We start from the raw sequence: 13,412 nt of genomic DNA on the forward strand, positions 1-13,412 counted from the left end.
TGTGTTTTCCCTTTGTTGGAAGAAAACAAAACCTGCATGGAAACCCAGCCTTAAGGCCTAATGCGCACAAACTTATTTTTGTTCAGTATTTTTGTGCGGATTCGTACACTGACCCACTGTTTCCTTTGGCTCCATGCACACGTCCACATGCACATGGAAGGTAACCATATTTTGAAGCTCCGTGGATTATGGACCAAAATACATTTGTGGTCACGTGCCGGAGGCCTCAATGGGGGTAATTTATGAAGGGACTTGTCCTTATTTATTTGCACAGCTTTTTGGTGTTTGACATTTGGGCAGGACAGAGGCATAGCGGGGGCGTGTCGGGGGCTGTGGCGGCCATGGCAAATTTACGCCTGGAACATTTATGCCTGAAAAGAAGCGTAGTGTTGGCGAACAACTACTAGTTTTCACACCAGACGAACAAACTGCTGTAGATGTGCCCAATTTATGACGAAGTGCACGCCTCATCATAAATTAGTTGAATCTTATGGCAGCATGTGGGGAATCTAAGTCAGTCTTATTAAATGACCCCCAATGTGTTTTTTCCCTGTAAAAACCATAACCACATAAAATGAACAAAATCACATGTTTTTTTTTTTCCTATGCAGGCGCTTCACCTACATCTGAATACACTTTTAAGGTATTGCAATTGCTACAGAATATGGCACAGGAATTTGTGCAGTGTATAGCACCACATATTGTGTCAGTATGGCACCCATTTGCACACTATGGCATTATTTTATTTATTACGGTATATGACTGTATAAAAATTCTGGACTGTACGACATATCTACATTTTTATCACACAAGATGTCGGGAGTCCTCCTGTACTGCAGGTGGCGCTGTGACTGTGAGGAGAATGTGTACTGTGGAAGTTCCTGTGAACTGCTGCTTCACACCCTGTGAACTGGAGAGCCGGTGAGTGACACAAACCCACCCAGGTCAATGCATTCTGATGGGGTGTCTGTGTAGGGTGAGATTACATGGCGCCTGGGATCTGTGGGAGACATGTAACGCCCGGAGGAGGGAAGGCAGAGCAGTGAAGCTATGTAAGCTACAGACGCTTATGCAATCTTCCCTGACGCTGTCATATCCGCCTGTGCGCTGGGTCCTAGGCTGGTACACACAGTGGTACATGGTAAAATGCTGTCATATCCGCCTGTGCGCTGGGTCCTAGGCTGGTACACACAGTGGTACATGGTAGAATGCTGTCATATCCGCCTGTTCGCTGGGTCCTAGGCTGGTACACACAGTGGTACATGGTAGAATGCTGTCATATCCGCCTGTTCGCTGGGTCCTAGGCTGGTACACACAGTGGTACATGGTAGAATGCTGTCATATCCGCCTGTTCGCTGGGTCCTAGGCTGGTACACACAGTGGTACATGGTAGAATGCTGTCATATCCGCCTGTTCACTGGGTTCTAGGCTGGTACACACAGTGGTACATGGTAGAATGCCGTCATATCCGCCTGTTCACTGGGTTCTAGGCTGGTACACACAGTGGTACATGGTAGAATGCCGTCATATCCGCCTGTTCACTGGGTTCTAGGCTGGTACACACAGTGGTACATGGTAGAATGCCGTCATATCCGCCTGTGCACTGGGTTCTAGGCTGGTACACACAGTGGTACATGGTAAAATGCTGTCATATCCGCCTGTGCGCTGGGTTCTAGGCTAGTACACACAGTGGTACATGGTAGAATACTGTCATATCCGCCTGTTCGCTGGGTTCTAGGCTGGTACACACAGTGGTACATGGTAGAATGCTGTCATATCCGCCTGTTCGCTGGGTCCTAGGCTGGTACACACAGTGGTACATGGTAGAATGCTGTCATATCCGCCTGTTCACTGGGTTCTAGGCTGGTACACACAGTGGTACATGGTAGAATGCTGTCATATCCGCCTGTTCACTGGGTTCTAGGCTGGTACACACAGTGGTACATGGTAGAATGCTGTCATATCCGCCTGTGCGCTGGGTTCTAGGCTGGTACACACAGTGGTGCGTTGCGTGAAATTCGCAGCACGTTCTATATTCTGCGTTTTTCACGCAACACAGGCCCCATAGAAATAAATGGGGCTGCGTGAAAAACGCATCGCATCTGCAAGCAAGTGCGGATGCGATTTTCACGGATGGTTGCCAATAGATGTTGTTAGTAAACATTCAGTTTTTATCACACGCATACAAAATGCATTAAAACGCATTGCACTCACGCGGAAAAAAACTGAACAACGGAACGCAATCGCAAACAAAACTCACTGAACTTGCTTGCAGAATCGCACGATTTTCTAGGAACGCACCCGCGTTGCACCCAGACTTTATCCGCTACGCTCATCTGCAAGAGGCCTAAGAAAGACGTTCCATATTATTAAGCATGCCACAGGTTTCAAGCAATATAGGAAAGAAAAGGAATCTTTCTGCTGCCGAAAACTGTCAAATAGTGCTATGCTTTGGACAAAATATTAAAACATTAGATATTTCATGAACACTTAAAGGGCTGTGTCACTTCAGCAAATGGCATTTATAATATAGAGGAAGTTAATACAAGGCACTTACTAATGTATTGTGATTGTCCATATTGCCTCCTTTGCTGGTTTTATTCATTTTTCCATCACCTTATATACTGGTCGTTTCCATGGTTGCGACCACCCTGCAATCCAGCAGCCGTGGCCGTGCTTGCACTCGTACTGTGAAGAGATTTGTGGCTGATTCAGAGCACAGAGGGTTAAAGGCATAATGTGAAAGGTTTCTGCTAGAGAAATTCATTGGATTAAAGGGGTTGTCCGGGTTCAGAGCTGAACCCGGACATACCCCCATTTTCACCCAGGCAGCCCCCCCGACTTGAGCATCAGAGCAGTTCATGCTCCGATGCTCTTCTTTGCCCTGCGCTAAATCACGCAGAGCAAAGTCATTTTTAGGAGTTCCGGTGACTTACCGGGGCTCTCGATGGGGCTGCCAGGAAGCCCGGTGACGTCACCTGCACTGATGGGCGGGCTTTAGCGCTGCCCTAGCCAATAAAACGGCTAGGGCAGCGCTAAAGCCTGCCCATCAGAGTCGGTGACGTCACCGAACACACTGCCGGGCGGAAGCTGCTGGTGCCTCTAGAGTTCTGCGAACCTCAAGGTGTAGGATCCTCCAGAGGCTTGTAGTTGTGCATAAATCTACTATTTGACCACCCCTAACCAGTGCTCAGAAGCAGAAATGGTTGCAGTGCGCCCAGACATACATGAAGACTAATTTTCTAACAGTCTTGTTTACTGATGAGTGCATTGCAACCCTGGATGATCCAGATGGATGGAGTAGTGGATGGCCACCATGTCCCAACAAGACTGTGACATGAGTAAGGACATCAGTAAGGAGGTGGCGGAGTCATGTTTTGAATCATGGGGAAAGAGCTGGTAGGCACCTTTAGAGTCCCGCACGGTGTGAAAATGACCTTTGCAAAGTATATAGAGTTTCTGGCTGACTACTTTCTTCCATGGAACAAAAAGACAAACCGTGCCTTCCATAGCAAATTCATCTTCCTGCATGACAATGCACCATCTCATGCTGCAAAGAATACCTCTGAGTCATTGGCTCAGGGTGCGGCCACCATTCTCCCCTGACCTCAACCCTATTGAGAACCTCTGGAGTATCCTCAAGTAAAAGGTCTGAGGGTGAGAGGCAGTTCACATCAAAACAGCAGCTCTGGGAGGCTATCCTGACACCCTGCAAAGAAATTGACGCAGAAACTCCCAACAACTCAAAAGTTCAATGGATTCCAGAATTGTGAAGGTGATATCAAAGAACGTATAACTTGGCCTGTTAAGATTTCAGTAAATGTGACCTCATAATTAGGGATGAGCGAATCGACTTCAGATGAAACATCTGAAGTTGATTTGCATAATACTTCATTTGAATACTGTACGGAACAGGAGCTCCGTACAGTATTACAATGTATTGGCTCATATGAGCCGAAGTTATTACTTCACGAAGTCTGGTGTAGAGTGGTCACGATAACAAAATTTTTATTCGATTTCGATACCATAAAAAAGTATTGCAATACTCAATACCATTCGATACCACGTGAAAAAATTCCTTTTTATGGAACGTCCCAAGGTTTACAAACAACATCTCTTAGCAACCATCAGTAAAATTCGCATCACACCCGCACTTGCTTGTGGATGCAATGCGTTTTTCACGCAACCCCATTCACTTCTATGGGGCCAGGGCTGTGTGAAAAAGGCAGAATATAGAACATGCTGCGATTTTCACGCAATGCAGAACTGATGCGTGAAAAAAAAACGCTCATGTACACAGACCTATTGAAATGAATGGGTCAGGATTCAGTTCGTGTGCTACACATTCACGTCACGCATTGCAACCGTGCGGAAAACTCGCTTGTGTGAAAGGGGCCTTAGGGGCTAGAACCTGGGATCTTTTAATCCCTTGTCCTATTCACCCTAATAGAGTTCTTTGTGCACACAGCAGCAGGGAGCTTACCATGGCAGCCAGGGCTTCAGTAGTGTCCTGGCTGCCACGGTAACCGATCGGAGCCCCGCGATTACTCTCCGATCACAACTGCCACTGCACCACCAATGAAGAGGGCTAAGGGGACTCTGTGGCCACTGCCACCAATGATTATAATACTGGGGGGGTGCACTGCGCCACCAATGTTTTTAGTACTGGGGGAAGGGGGGGGAGGGCACACTGCGCCACCAATGAAGATAAGTAACCTTTTAATACAAATACAAGAGGCGGGTGTTGGCGGCTGAATCACATAGCTGGCACCCGACCTCTATGACAGGGAACTGCGATCTGCGGAGGGGTTAACTGCCGCGGATCGCAGTGCCCTGTCATAGAGGTCAGATGCCGGCTATGTGATTCTGCCGCCGGCACCCGCCTCCTGTATTTGTATTAATGGGTGCATTATCATTGGTGGCGCAGTGGCCACAGCCCCTCCCCTCCTGTCACTCTTATTGGCAGCAGCGGCACAGGGAGAGGGAGAGATTGCTTCCTTCTCCCCTGTGCTGCTGAGGAGAACATGGAGCGCACTGAGAGCAGCAAGCAATGTTCTCTGATACTAGTACTGGTAAATGTCAAATCCCGTTTGTCACGGTCTCTCCCGTGACAGGTGTCAGAAGATCTAAGAGACTAGCTGCACGTGATGTGATCAGACAGTCTCTTTGGATTCACTTGTTTCAGTGTTGTTGCTGGTAATGACCACACCTCTTGTCTCAGGTGTAGCTTAGTGGTCATTACAACTCCTCTATTTAGTCTGGCCTCTCCCATCATGCTATGCGGTTGATAGCTACATTCTGATATTGGAAGTGTCTGTTTTCCCTATTTGTATATTGTTGTATTTCCCTGTCTTTTGTTACTAGGCCTGAGGGAGACTCCAGTTCCTTCATCTGGGAAGGAACAGGTTGTCTCAAATTCCTGTCATTACTTTCTGGGCCCTACAGGTTGTGCTAGGGTTCTAGGTTCCTGTATATGAAAATTCCTACCTTCAAGGTCTGTTCATATTGTTAGTAGTCAGGACTTGGATTAGGGTTAGCTGCAGGGGCTGTCTTTGGTGGTAGCTAGCCTCCGCACGACAGTCTCGCAGATCCAAAGACCACAGGCGGCTGGTTCCAGTAGTAGTTACCAGGCCTGTCCTGAACCTAAGGTTGCCCTCCCGGACAGGTTTTCCGGGGGAAGTGATAATTTCATTTGGTTCAGAGAGTTGTGCAAATTGTATTTTAAGCTACAGCCATACTTATCTGGGGATGAAAGTCAAAGAGTTGGTATAATAATTTCGTTGCTTAACCCCTTAAGGACCGGGCTTATTTTCACCTTCAGGACCAGGCCATTTTTTGCAAATCTGACCAGTGTCACTTTATGTGGTGATAACTTTAAAACGCTTTGACTTATCCAGGCCATTCTGAGATTGTTTTTTCGTCACATATTGTACTTCATGACACTGGTAAAATGGAGTAAAAAAAAAAATCATTTTTATTTATAAAAAAAATACTAAATTTGGAAAAATTAGCAAATTTCCAAGTTTCAATTTCTCTACTTCTATAATAAATATTAATACCTACAAAAATAGTTACTTTACATTTCCCATATGTCTACTTCATGTTAGGATCATTTTGGAAATGACATTTTATTTTTGGGGGACTTTACAAGGCTTAGAAGTTTAGAAGTAAATCTTGAAATTTCTCAGAAATTTTCAAAAACCAACTTTTTAAGGACCAGTTCAGGTCTGAAGTCACTTTGTGAAGCTTACATAATAGAAACCACCCAAAAATGGCCCCATTCTAGAAACTACACCCCTCAAGGTATTCAAAACTGATTTTACAAACGTTGTTAACCCTTTAGGTGTTCCACAAGAATTAATGGAAAATAGAGATACAATTTCCAAATTTCACTTTTTTAGCAGATTTTCCATTTTAATATTTTTTTTCCAGTTACAAAGCAAGGGTTAACAGCCAAACTAAACTCAATATTTATGACCCTGATTCTGTAGTTTATAGAAACACCCCATATGTGGTCGTAAACTGCTGTACAGGCACACGGCAGGGCGCAGAAGGAAAGGAATGCCATACGTTTTTTGGAAGGCAGATTTTGCTGGACTGTTTTTTTTTACACCATGTCTCATTTGAAGCCCCCCTGATGCACCCCTAGAGTAGAAACTCCAAAAAAGTGACCCCATTTTAGAAACTACGGGATAGGGTGGAAGTTTTGTTGGTACTAGTTTAGGGTACATACACTCACCTAAAGAATTATTAGGAACACCTGTTCTATTTCTCATTAATGCAATTATCTAGTCAACCAAACTTCAAGGCATTTAGGGGTGTGGTCCTGGTCAAGACAATCTCCTGAACTCCAAACTGAATGTCAGAATGGGAAAGAAAAGTGATTTAAGCAATTTTGAGCGTGGCATGGTTGTTGGTGCCAGACGGGCCGGTCTGAGTATTTCACAATCTGCTCAGTTAGGCCTCATGCACACGACCGTTGTGTGCATCCGTGGCCGTTGTGCCGTTTTCCGTTTTTTTTCGCGGACCCATTGACTTTCAATGGTTCCGTGGAAAAAACGGAAAATGCACCGTTTGGCAGCCGCATCCGTGAGCCGTGTTTCCTGGCCGTGAAAAAAATATGACCTGTCCTATTTTTTTCACGGCCAACGGTTCACGGACCCATTCAAGTCAATGGGTCCGTGAAAGAACACGGATGCACACAAGATTGGCATCCGTGTCCGTGATCCGTGGCCGTAGGTTAGTTTTTATAGAGACGGATCCGAAGATCCGTCTGCATAAAAGCTTTTTCAAAGCTGAGTTTTCACTTCGTGAAAACTCAGAACCGACAGTATATTCTAACACAGAAGCGTTCCCATGGTGATGGGGACGCTTCTAGTTAGAATACACTACAAACTGTGTACAAGACTGCCCCCTGCTGCCTGGCAGCACCCGATCTCTTACAGGGGGCCGTGATCAGCACAATTAACCCCTTCAGGTGCGGCACCTGAAGGGGTTAATTGTGCTGATCACGGCCCCCTGTAAGAGATCAGGGCTGCCAGGCAGCAGGGGGCAGACCCTCCCCCCCCCCCCCTCCCCAGTTTGAATATCATTGGTGGCCAGTGCGGCCCCTCCCCCCTCCCTCTATTGTAATAAATCGTTGGTGGCACAGTGTGCGCCCCCCCCCTCCCTCCCGCTATTGTAATAATTCGTTGGTGGCACAGTGTGCGCCCCCCATCGCCCCCCCCTCCCTCTATAGCATTAACAACATTGGTGGCCAGTGTGCGGCCTCCCATCTCTTCCCCCCCCCCCCCCCCATCATTGGTGGCAGCGGAGTTCCGATCGGAGTCCCAGTTTAATCGCTGGGGCTCCGATCGGTAACCATGGCAACCGGGACGCTACTACAGTCCTGGTTGCCATGGTTACTTAGCAATAGTACAATAGTAGAAGATTCATACTTACCTGCTCCAGGCTGCTGCTGCGATGTTCGTGTCCGGCCGGGAGCTCCACCTACTGGTAAGTGACAGGTCTGTGCGGCGCATTGCTAAATGAACTGTCACTTACTAGTAGGAGGAGCTCCCGGCCGGACACGAACATCACAGCTCCCAGGTAAGTATGAATCTTGTACTATTGCTAGTAACCCGCTGCCACCAATGATCGGGGGGGGGGGGGGGGGGGGGCGCAAGATGGGAGGCCGCACACTGGCCACCAATGTTGTTAATGCTATAGAGGGAGGGGGGCCAATAATTGCCACCAACGATTTATTACAATAGAGGGAGGAAGGGGGGGGGGGGGCGCACACTGTGCCACCAACGAATTATTACAATAGAGGGAGGAAGGGGGGGGCGGGGGGGGGCACACTGTGCCACCAACGAATTATTACAATAGAGGGAGGAAGGGGGGGGGCGCACACTGTGCCACCAACGATTTATTACAATGGAGGGAAGAAGGGGGGGGGGGGGGCCGCACTGGCCACCAATGATATTCAAACTGGGGAGGGGGGGGGGTCTGCCCCCTGCTGCCTGGCAGCCCTGATCTCTTACAGGGGGATATGATAGTACAATTAACCCCTTCAGGTGCGGCACCTGAGGGGTTAATTGTGCTGATCACGGCCCCCTGTAAGAGATCGGATGCTGCTAGGCAGCAGGGGGCAGTCATGTACACAGTTTGTAGTATATTCTAACTAGAAGCGTCCCCATCACCATGGGAACGCCTCTGTGTTAGAATATACTGTCGGAAATGAGGTTTCACGATCTAACTCATATCCGACAGTATATTCTAACATAGAGGCGTTCCCATGGTGATGGGGACGCTTCAAGTTAAAATATACCATCGGATTGGAGAAAACTCCGATCTGATGGTATAAAAGGGACTCCGGACTTTACATTGAAAGTCAATGGGGACGGATCCGTTTGAAATGGCACCATATTGTGTCAACGTCAAACGGATCCGTCCCCATTGACTTGCATTGTAATTCAGGACGGATCCGTTTGGCTCCGCACGGCCAGGCGGACACCAAAATGACTTTTTTTTTCATGTCCGTGGATCCGCCAAAAATCAAGGAAGACCCACGGACGAAAAAACGGTCACGGATCACGGACCTACGGACCCTGTTTTTGCGGACTGTGAAAAAAAACGTTCGTGTGCATGAGGCCTTACTGGGATTTTCACGCACAACCATTTCTAGGGTTTACAAAGAATGGTGTGAAAAGGGAAAAACATCCAGTATGCGGCAGTCCTGTGGGCAAAAATGCCTTGTGGATGCTAGAGGTCAGAGGAGAATGGGCCGACTGATTCAAGCTGATAGAAGAGCAACGTTGACTGAAATAACCACTCGTTACAACCGAGGTATGCAGCAAAGCATTTGTGAAGCCACAACATGCACAACCTTGAGGCGGATGGGCTACAACAGCAGAAGACCCCACCGGGTACCACTCATCTCCACTACAAATAGGAAAAAGAGGCTACAATTTGCACGAGCTCACCAAAATTGGACTGTTGAAGACTGGAAAAATGTTGCCTGGTCTGATGAGTCTCGATTTCTGTTGAGACATTCAAATGGTAGATTCCGAATTTGTCGTAAACAGAATGAGAACATGTATCCATCATGCCTTGTTTCCACTGTGCAGGCTGGTGGTGGTGGTGTAATGTTTTCTGGGCACACTTTAGGCCCCTTAGTGCCAATTGGGCATCGTTTAAATGCCACGGGCTACCTGAGCATTGTTTCTGACTATGCCCATCCCTTCATGAGCACCATGTACCCATCCTCTGATGGCTACTTCCAGCAGGATAATGCACCATGTCACAAAGCTCGAATCATTTCAAATTGGTTTCTTGAACATGACAATGAGTTCACTGTACTAAAATGGCCCCCACAGTCACCAGATCTCAACCCAATAGAGCATCTTTGGGATGTGGTGGAACGGGAGCTTCGTGCCCTGGATGTGCATCCCTCAAATCTCCATCAACTGCAAGATGCTATCCTATCAATATGGGCCAACATTTCTAAAGAATGCTATCAGAACCTTGTTGAATCAATGCCACGTAGAATTAAGGCAGTTCTGAAGACAAAAGGGGGTCCAACACCATATTAGTATGGTGTTCCTAATAATTCTTTAGGTGAGTGTATGATTTTTGGTTGCTCTATATTACACTTTTTGTGAGGCAAGGTAACAAGAAATAGCTGTTTTAGCACCGTTTTTATTTTTTGTTATTTACAACATTCTTCTGACAGGTTAGATCATGTGGTATTTTTATAGATCAGGTTGTCACGGACGCGGCGATACCTATAGGGTTGTTGCGGGTATCGAAATTTCGATACCCAATCGATACTTTTGTCCCGGTATCGATACGATACCGGGATTTCCGTTTTTTCGATACTGGGCTGCGCTTCTGCGCAGTCTAGTATCTCTGAACATGAGCGCGCTGCTATCGGCGCGCTCATGTTCTCTCTCAGCAGCACGGGGAGAAGGAAGCTGTCCTCCCTCCCCCTGTGCTGCTGCCGCTGCCGGCAATGAGAAGAGAGGGGCGGAGGAGGGGCGGCAATGAGAAGAGAGGGGCGGAGGAGGGGCGGCAATGAGAAGAGAGGGGCGGAGGAGGGGCGGCAATGAGAAGAGAGGGGGTGGAGGAGGGGCGGCAATGAGAAGAGAGGGGCGGAGGAGGGGCGGGCGCACTGCGCCACCAATGATAGGATTACTATCGGAGCGATGGGAGGAGACATCAGCTTCACTAGTGGGCGTTCCTTTTCCCTGCGCTGCGATTGGACAGCGCTACAGCCAGGGAGAAGGAACGCCCACTAGTGAAGCTGATGTCTCCTCCCATCGCTCCGATAGTAATCAGCAGCATGTGGAGCAGGAGAGGAGACAGTAATGGGGCACTGCGGGCGAACGGAGCGGCGCCCAGGACTAATGGTGAGTGCTGAGACATCGCTGGGCGCCGCTCTGTGTGGCCTAATAGTGAAAGTCTGGACTCATATACAGTAGTCAGTCTTTAACACATACAGGAGGCGGGTGCCGGCAGCAGAATCGCATTGCCGGCACCCTGCCCCTGACAGGGAGCTGCGATCAGCGGCAGTTAACTGCCGCTGATCTGCTAGTACCCGCCTCCTGTATAAAGGGGTAAAATCATTGGTGGTGCAGTGTGCCCCCCCCCCTCAATCCCCCCATCCCATTAAAATCATTGGTGGCACAGTGCGCCGGCCCCTCTCAACCCTCCAGTATTAAAATCATTGGTGGCAGTGGCCACAGGGACCTCTCCACTCCCCCTCATTGGTGGTGCAGTGGCAGCTTCTGATCGGAGCCCCAGCTGTGTAAGCCTGGGGCTCCGATCGGTTACCATGGCAGCCAGGACGCTACAGAAGCCCTGGTTGCCATGGTAACATCCCTGATGCTGTGTGCACAAAGCACAGAGCAGCAGGGACAGTGTGGAGTCCTATTCACCCTGATAGAGATCTATCAGGGTGAATAGGAAAAGGGATGAAAGATCCCAGGTTCTAGCCCCTAAGGGGGGAAATAGTTATTAAATAAAAAGTGAAAAAAAAAAACAAACACTAAAATATGAAGTATAAATCACCCCCCTTTTCCCAATTTCACATATAAAATATATAAATAAACATATTACATCGCCACGTCAGAAAAGTCCAAACTATTAAAATATAAAAAAAAAATCTAGGTGGTGAATGCCGGAACAGAAAAAATAAAATAAAAACTGCGCGATTCGCCATTTTTAAAAATGAGGAATGCACGTGGCTTTTTTTGTTTATTTTTTTCGCGTGGTATCGAATGGTATCGAGTATCGCAATACTTTTTCATGGTATCGAAACCGAATCAAAAATTTGGTATCGCAACAACTCTAGATACCTAATATGTATACTTTTTTTTTATTTATGTAAGTTTTATACAATGATTTCATTTTTGAAACCAAAAAAATCATGTTTTAGTGTTTCCATAGTCTGAGAGCCATAGTTTTTTCAGTTTTTGGGCGATTATCTTGGGTAGGGTATGATTTTTGCGGGATGAGATGACTGTTTGATTGGCACTATTTTGGGGTGCATATGACTTTTTGATCGCTTGCTATTACACTTTGTTATTTAAGGTGACAAAAAATTGTTTATTTAACACAGTTTTTTATTTTTTTTATTTACGGTGTTCACCTAAGGGGTTAGGTCATGTGATATTTTTATAGAGCCGGTCGATACGGAAGCGGTGATACCTAATATGTATACTTTTTTTATTTAATTTATGTAAGTTTTGCACAATAACAGCTTTTTTAAAACAAAAAAAATGATGTTTTAGTGTCTCCATATTCTGAGCCATAGTTTTTTTAATTTTTTGGGCGATTGTCTCAGGTAGGGGCTAATTTTTTGCGGGATGAGGTGACAGATTGCTACTATTTTGGTGGGCGTACACCTTTTTGATCGCTTGCTGTTGTACTTTTTGTGATGTAAGGTGACAAAAAAATTGTTTATTTAGCACAGTTTTTATTTTTAATTTTTTACGGTGTTCATCTGACGGGTTAGGTCATGTGATATGTTTATAGAGCTGGTCGATACGGACTCGACGATACCTAATGTGTCTATGTTTTTTCCCTGTCTTTTACAATTTTTTTTACTTTATTTTTGGAAAAGGACGCTTTTTTTTTTTTTTTTTACTTGAAACTTTTATTTTTTTTGGTAAAACTTACATTTTATTAACTTTTTTTTTTTTCACATTTATTATTTGTCCCACTCTGGGACTTCAACATTACAGGGTCTGATCCCTGTTTCAATGCAGCACGATACATGCTTGGCTTGGGGCTGCCATGGCAACCATTGAGTCCCCGCCACAGCAGCGTGGGGACCGATGGATGAGGTGAGGGAGCGCAAACCTCCCATATGCCGCCGTCAGCGCTGACCGCGGCATATGAGGGGTTAATCCACCGGGATCGGCGTTATCGCCGATGCTGGTGGATGCAGCAGGGATCCGGCTGTCAGTAACAGCCGGATCTCTGCCGCTGATCGCGGCACCGCAGGGGGGGGGGGGGGGGAGGAACGACTGCAGGACGAGAACGCTCGTCCTCTAGCGCTAAGTGCGGGCGATTTCGGTCGAGCATTCTCCTCCTGGGTCGTTAAGGGGTTAAAGGGGACGCTCATTATTGGGCGTTTGCTCTGCTGTTTGGATCACAGTCCCTCCTGTCGATGGATTAATTTTTCACATCTCTAGGCCTTATTTACGATTACCCGGATCGGATCTCGCTGGCCGAGACCAAGTTACGTGGCCTAAGGCAGGGTGAGCGTTTTGCGGAGAACTATTGCTCTGAATTTAGAAGATGGGCTTACGGATATAGAGTGGTAGTCAATTCTGTCAGGGATTGTCTGAGAGGCTGAAGGACGCTTTGGTCTTTTATGAGAATCATTGTTGTTCAGCTGGCCAATAAACAGCTCAAGTCCCTCTCTT

At 47.0% G+C, this 13,412-nt stretch overlaps 1 protein-coding gene across 3 annotated transcripts in view; it reads left to right on the forward strand.

Moving 5' to 3' along the window:
- Positions 1 to 861: 861 nt before the first annotated feature.
- Positions 862 to 13,412, forward strand: part of LOC120977767 (E3 ubiquitin-protein ligase RNF14-like) — a 152,822-nt gene continuing 140,271 nt past the window's right edge. The window contains exon 1 of one of the 3 annotated variants that reach the window (XM_040405865.1): positions 862 to 921. The gene's annotated coding sequence lies outside the window, so the exon portion shown is untranslated. The remainder of the gene's footprint in view (positions 922 to 13,412) is intronic. The other 2 variants (XM_040405888.1, XM_040405879.1) reach the window with 2 other exon arrangements.

Source organism: Bufo bufo, chromosome 1 (assembly GCF_905171765.1).
Source record: "Bufo bufo chromosome 1, aBufBuf1.1, whole genome shotgun sequence".
Classification (NCBI taxonomy): domain Eukaryota; kingdom Metazoa; phylum Chordata; class Amphibia; order Anura; family Bufonidae; genus Bufo; species Bufo bufo.